Below are 7,500 nucleotides of genomic sequence, written 5' to 3' on the forward strand. Positions count from 1 at the left end.
GCAGACCCTTGTATCCAGAGTAACTGTGTAGGTTAAGTATTATCCATTCATACAGGTGGCTGTTGGCTGGAGACAGACTCAAAGGTACAGCAACAGGGTCTCAAAAGTGGACCAGCCTGCAACCTGTCAGACCTACACCACACTGCTGCCCCAAGCAAAACTGTGACCACTACAGACTGTGACCATGAGTGAAACAAAGATGATTGTCCACTATCTGCCAATCAGTGTCCACCCTTTTAAAACAGCTTGACCTGATTGGTCAAACCCTGTGGTGCTTGTGAAGTACGTGTCCAGGAATCCTGCTCAGAGGTCCGTGTTTAGTATGTGATGTTCTGAGAGAGAGAGAGAAAAAAGTTGATTTAGGATGAAAGTTGAAATGAAAATAATAAAACAAACTTCTTCTCAAGGTTGAGGAGCACAGCGCCCTGCTGAAACGCAGGCTGTAAAAGCTGTGATTTGTGTCACACGGGCGCCTCAGTGACCTGGTTCTGTCGACAGATGGTGGCGTGTGGAGACCAACCAAGTGGGGCACAGGGTAACCTTATCTGCTGCGCAGAGGTGACATCACTCATGCCGTCTGCGCAGAGGTGACATCACTCATGTTGCCTGACAGTCAAACCCTGCATGTAATGGATGAGCTCTCTCGATTATTGCCTGTCTCTCTCTCTCTGTCTCTGTCTCTCTCTCTCTCTTTCCCTGTCTGTCCCTGTGTGTCTGTCTCTCGTTCTCTCTCTCGCTCTCGCTCTGTCTCTCTCTTTCTTTCTCTGTCTGTCCCTGTGTGTCTGTCTCTCTTTCTCTCTCTCACTCTCGCTCTGTCTCTCTCTCTCTTTCTCTGTCTGTCCCTGTGTGTCTGTCTCTCTTTCTCTCTCTCGCTCTCGCTCTGTCTCTCTCTTTCTCTCTCTTTCTTACTCTCTCTCCCTTCCTCCTCTCAGAGTTCTGTTCAATTCAGTGGTGCTTTATTGGCAGGACAAAAAAGAATTGTTGGCAAAGTGATAATGTAAACAACATTAAATGTAAGTACATCTGCACAGAACAGCAGATACCATTCACATGCAGGCATGCAGGCATATAATCAATGTCAGGGACAGAGACACACACGGATGCATCCTTTCTCCTCTCCTTTCCTCTCTCTCTGTCTCCATTGGTTTTGGACAGTCTGCTTTTTCTGGGTTTTTTTTTAATTTCTGCTCCCGTATAGAAAGTGTACTCTTCAGCGAGGACTTTTTTTGGTTTCCCAGTAAACAGCAACGTGCAGACATCCATCACGTCTGACGGAGTCTCGCTCTCATTAATGAAGTTTGCGGACGCTGGCAGCGCTCTCTCTCTGAGTGGGACTGGGTATTACTCACGGACCGCTCCGCAGGCCGAGAGAAAGATGCTGAACTGCAGTAAAGCGCAGGCACTACATTAATTAAGCCCAGCCGTTTGCTTTCATCTCTCTCTCTCGCTCTCTCTCTCTCGCTCTCTCTCTCACACTGTCGTCACGGCGATGGCACTGTGTTGATTGATGAAGCAGAGTGTCTGATGGAGAGAGCGCCCTGCATCTACATTGTTAGCTAATTGAGATGGAGAGCCCATTAGGAGGGCAGTATATCCACTAAAATGTCAAGTTTTATGTTGTAATTTTCCCAGGCCCGCTCCCAATCCCTCTCCTGCTCCTGTTTCCCGCTTGCTGGGAGTGTACCTCGTGCAGCTGTTGTGCTAATGGCCCTCTCGTGAAACTGATCTTCGCACGCGCTGACAGACCGTTGTGGTTCCCTCTCGCTGGTCTTTCTCAGGGGTCGTGGGAATCAGTCACTCCCCAAGCAGCCAATCAGAGACCTGGAAAGCAAAGTACGCCTTGAGTTCCGAGCCAAATTCTGTCATCAGCAGTGTTCAGGTAACAGCCATGCTGGGGCGTGGTAAGTGACATACACACCAGTCAAAAGTGTGTAATTTATAAAAAACGAATCAACTTTTCCCAGTTTTAGAGTTGGCAGCCCTGTGGCATTGTGGTAAGGAGCAGAGCTCATAAACAAAAGATTGTTGGCTGTATTCGCCACTGGGACATTGCTGTTGTGCCCGTGTGTGAGCTACTTAGCACTCAGTTGCCTGAGAAAATATTCTTGTGTATAAATGAATACAACTGTAACCTGTGTAAGTCACTCTGGATAGAAGGGTCTGATAAATGACAATAATGTGATGTTTATACAGTATATGCAGTTTTATGTGTAAGAAAGTGATTGTTCGCAAGGCTTTGGTATGTGTTGATGCAGCTGTGTTAGTGTGGAACTGAAGGGCACTGTGACAGGTGCTGCTGGGGCCTCCTTGGGCCTGGTCTCCCCCCACCTCCCCTCTCCCCCCTGCGCCCTGATTGGACGGCAGACCCTGCTGAGCCGTCCCCCTCCTCTCCGTAATTAAAGCAGACAGGCTCAGTTAAGATGTCATTTCAGAAACGTCCAGGCGGGGACAGGGTGACAGGGAGTGATTGTGATCCCATCACTAGGGCACTGACAGAGCTAACGGAATGGTGCTCTGTCTAATAGGGCCAGGTCCACTTACAGAGCGGGAGAGGTGTCACCCCTGCCCACGCCCCCCCACCACCTCATTTGCTGACCGTCTCACACCCTTTGCAGCCGGGCACTCAGAGCTCGTTCTGAGAGCCTAATTAGACGGCGGTGTGGAACACGCTGTTCCCTCTGCATGCGGCTGCGGCCGGTGACGGGCCCGACACCGCCAACGCCGCTGCACAAGGCAGCCATCACAGCACAGCGGCCTTCCGGAACCTTTGTCCCTCTCTGCGGGATGGGCGCAGAGGCCGCCTAATCCCCAGTCCAATTCTGCTGCTCGTTAACATGAGCGGAGAGAGGGGCTGGTGGGAAGGCTTCACTCAGGGTTAAATCAGGATTGAAATGACCTCCCTCCTTGCCGGTACTGCTCTTCACGGGGGGGGTGTTTTTATTGTGCTTCACCTCACTGTGTGTCTGACGTCAGGGACACAGGTGGCTGATTGATTCATCCGGCTGTTGCGTTGCATTTAAATTCATCTATTTAGCGAATGCCCCACTACATTTACATCTACACACCAGCTTACAAAGCAAAGGTACATGAGGGCATATTATAGACCTGCGTGAGCAATACCACATGCAGGAACCCACCTGTGACCCAAATGAGTCAGTGTGTCCCGGTGCTGTGCCCATACACGGTAATGCCAATCAGATGCCAATAACACAACCAGTGATAATATATAAATCATCACTATAACGCCACCAAAAAAGCCAGTAAAAAGCCAGGCTGAAGTGCTGTTATAGTCAGGCAGGGGAGCCAAGCTGCAGTGCGAGGTGGAGAGTCTTTGCTCCACAGCCGAAGGTGGCCTGAGGCCCCTTTGTCCTGATGACCACGGGGGTTCAGGACGGACAGAGGACGTTGCATTGGGGCGGGTGACCTCACAGTGGGGCGGGGGGACAGGCACCCCACTGTCACAGAGCGAGGTGGTCAGGCAGGAGAGGTCGGCTGATTCGTCACAGGTAGGGAGGGCTAACCCACCGCTGTTTCCCTCTCGTCAGCTGGTTAATTAATCACGTCACACTTCTCGCTGTTCCAGCAGGACAAAAGTTCTGTTTAAAACAGCGTTTGGCCTGTTTTCGTATTGAAACAAGCTTAACGTTTTCAGCATTGTTTGATCTCCATATTCACTTTTGTTTTTTCTTTTTGCGCCTCCATAAGTACAGATGTGCCTCTTTCCCCTGCTTATGTCACTGCAGGAGGAGGGGATTTTGACTCTACCTGGCAGAAACATGAGGAGGTTGCTGTGTGAGAGGTAAAGGAAGGAAGGGGCGGTAGTGTAGCATAGTGGTTAAGGAGCAGGACTCGTAACTGAAAGGTTGCTGGTTTGATTCCCCACTGCGGCACCCTTGGGCAAGGTACTTAACCCATAATTGCCTCAGTAACTATCCAGCTATATAAATGGATAACATTGTGGAAAAACTGTAACCAATGTAAGTCGGTCTGGATAAGAGTGTCTGCTAAATGCCAATAATAATAATAATAATAATAATAAAACCACCAGCACACCTGATACTGCCAACACACCTGATACTGCCAGCACACCTTTCAGGGAGACAGCTGATGCTAATATATGCTAATGAGACATATGTGTAATAATAATCATCTTCTGCTTCCTGCTCCACTTGTGTGTGAATGAGCACAGGGATGAATGCTAAAAGTGTGTGCGTCAGTGTGTGTGTGAGTGCCTGCGTGCACGCACGCGTGTGTGTGCGTCAGTGTGTGTGTGAGTGCCTGCGTGCACGCGCGCGCATGTGTGTGCGTCAGTGTGTGTGTGTGTGTGTGTGTATGACAGTGTGTACTAAAACACAGGAGATCTGCACTCGGCTTCTCCCCTGCTCTGTGATCTAAATGTGTTATCTGCTCATCAGCCTTACTCTGACGCATGATTGCATCAAATGAAAAGCTACAGAGAGAAAAACAGATACAGACACAGATTATAAACAAAATATAAACCATCAGGTCAACCTTCTGTCTAAACCAATAATAATATAGTCTATAAACAGCCTATTAATAATTCACAAACAGTCTATAAACCACAAGACCTCCCCACCCTGGAGCACAGCACTGATACAGTCTTTAAAGCACACCTGTGTCCCAGGGTCTCCATCAGGGCTCCCCATCTACAGCTCCTCTTGCCTTTATTGTTGTGGGTTAAAATGGCCTGTTTTCCCAATCATTGTGGGCCACACTGCCTTCACTCACAGATCCTGGCCAATCACTGACGTTGCTGAACAACATGCCCCACCTCCCCATAAATCCCATATATTACTCTCTCCTGTATATGGAAGTTCTCAGTTCTGCTGTATCATCTGAACTTTTTTGTGAGCTTCCCTATGGATCAGGTCTTCCCTGCAAAAGATAGCTCAGTGTCATAATGGAATCTACTGGGAGCCTGAAGGATAAATTAACACATAAAAATTTAACATAAAAAAGACTTTTTTCCATTATAGAACAGGTTTCCAATGGTGAGAAGGAGAGAGGAAGTGAGAAAGAGAGAAAGAGATAGAGTGTGTGTGAGAGAGAGGGAGAGAGAGCAGTGTAAGGAGAGTTTTTATCAAGCCTTATCAATGCATGGTGGCCAAGCTGTAATTCACTCAGTAATTTTTTTATTTGATAGTTCTGCAGGACTCAGATGAATTTGAGACAGAAATGGTAGCTGTTTATTCCCTCTTGCAAGTACAGTCTTGAACGGACCTTGTTCCCGCCCTCCTCTGAATGGGCGAAAGCGGGACTCGAAGGTCCCGGGTTCGAGAGCAGCAGCACTTAATCACAGCAGGAGCAGACTGCAGCCCTCCCTCCCTGTAGCACACAGACACAGATACAGCTTTAATTAATGAGTTGATTAATGGCTTCATTGATCCTTTAAACAATGAAGGATCCCCTATCAGAAAGCCTGAGGATTTCAGCGGGAGCATCAAGCGTCACCCCTGCTCGTAATTGCGGTATGGCAGCGATGTGTTATACAGTAGCAGCACCTTAACTGTAATTGTTTTGGAAAGGAGTATGTATGAACTGTAAAAGCAAAGTTTACAGCACCAGATTAGTGAGATGGTGTGTATATGCAGGGAAGTCAGGGGCAGACACTCCACAGGGAGGGAGATGCCATCCTTGGGATATTACACACAGGCTGGGATATCACACACTGAGAGGCTGGGATATCACACACTGAGAGGCTGCCTCACATGATCAGGGGCAGGGTGTTGGGAGGGGGTGTTGTGGGGGGTGGGTCATAACAGAGCTGGAGTTAGAAAGGTGACCCTGGGAATGTGTGGTGGGGGAGGGGAGAGACGAAGGCAGCAGGGGGTGGGTCTGGGGGGAGGGGGGAAGGGGGTGGGGGGGTCGGTCTGCTGAGAGTCCAGGGGAGAAGGGCAGGAGAGGACAAGGAGGACCATTCCTCCTCGTTAGGGCATGTAAGAGTCTCCACAGCTCACAGCAAAGCCAGTATAACCTAGTTCAGTTTCAGCTGAGGGAGTACAGCACTGAGTGAATGAGTGAGTGAGTGAGTGAGTGAATGAGTAAATGAGTGAGTGAGTGAGTGAGTGAATCAGTGGGTGAGTGAGTGAGTGAATGAGTGAGTGAGTGAGTGAGTGAGTGAATGAGTGAGTGAGTGAGTGAATGAGTGAATGAGTGAATGAGTGAGTGAGTGAGTGAGTGAGTGAGTGAGTGAGTGGGTGAATGAGTGAATGGGTGAATGAGTGAATGAGCTAGCAGGGCTAGCAGGGCTTGCATACAGAAGCTAACATCCAAACATGAGAGCATGGTTGCTCCAGGGGAATTCAGCACTCTTTCCTCCATTATATCTGTTATTTAAGTGTGTGAAATACGGACCAGCCTGAGCCCATGTACCCCAGACTGTGGGGATGAGAGCCAGCTGTCTGACCTGGCCCTGCTCTGACTCTTACAGAATGATAATCAGCTCCATGAACCGCCATTCCAGAACCTCTGTTAACTGCCTTAATGAGAAACTAGCACGTGCTAGTGCTACACCACCGTTTAATAATAACTAATACCATACACCCAGTCAACAAACCTTATCAGCTTCTGTCAGTTACTCCATAATGCAGCAAAAAAGTACTTGTAATACTTCTTACAAGTGAGTGAAGAGGAGAGGAGAGGAGAGGACAGGAAGAGTACTGCGGTACCTTGAGTGAGAATCTTAACCTGCAGTGTTTCATTAAAGGTACAGCTGTGTGAATGGATATTATGGGATATGTAATGTATCTGGATTAGGGTGTCGGCTAAACACACAAATAATATAATGGCTAACAACAATGATAATCCTGATAATGATAATCTTTAATTCTCCCTCCTGTCAATCTGGAGATAGGAGGAGGAAAGAGGCAGTGCACTTATAACGTGAGAAATATACTGGGATTAAGGTTTCTGTTAAATCCATAAATAATGTAATGTGTAATGATGGTAATAATGATAATCCTAAATGCTGTCTGTGGGCAGAGTGAGGCAGACCATGCATTAATGCATTAGGTGGCAGAATAGGAGGCAGAGGAGAGCATGGCATCTTTAAGTGCCTGTTTGGGAAGTGTCACTGCTGACAGGTCATACATATTCATGCTGTTGTACTGTCAAGAGCTGCCAGAACACCAGGAATTGCATCGCTGTGGACTGAACAGTGTGTGTGTGTGTGTGTGTGTGTGTGTGTGTGTGTGTGTGTGTTTGTGTGTGTGTGTGTGTATGTGTGTGTGTGTATGTGTGAGAGAGAGAGAGAGTATGTGTGTTTATGTGAGCCTGTCTGTCTGTCTGTGGGTGCCTGTATGTGTGTCTGTGTGTGAGAGTATGTGTGTGTGTGTGGATGTGTATTCATAGATTTAAATAGATTGTCTGTGTGTACAGGATATGTACCCTAGGGTGTTTTATATATAATTCATATTGATCTGTGAGAAAGAGTGTGTGAGAGTTTCGACCAGCAAATCTTCCATCGCAGCACAAGATATA

This window comes from Megalops cyprinoides, chromosome 7 (genome assembly GCF_013368585.1).
Source record: "Megalops cyprinoides isolate fMegCyp1 chromosome 7, fMegCyp1.pri, whole genome shotgun sequence".
NCBI lineage: Eukaryota > Metazoa > Chordata > Actinopteri > Elopiformes > Megalopidae > Megalops > Megalops cyprinoides.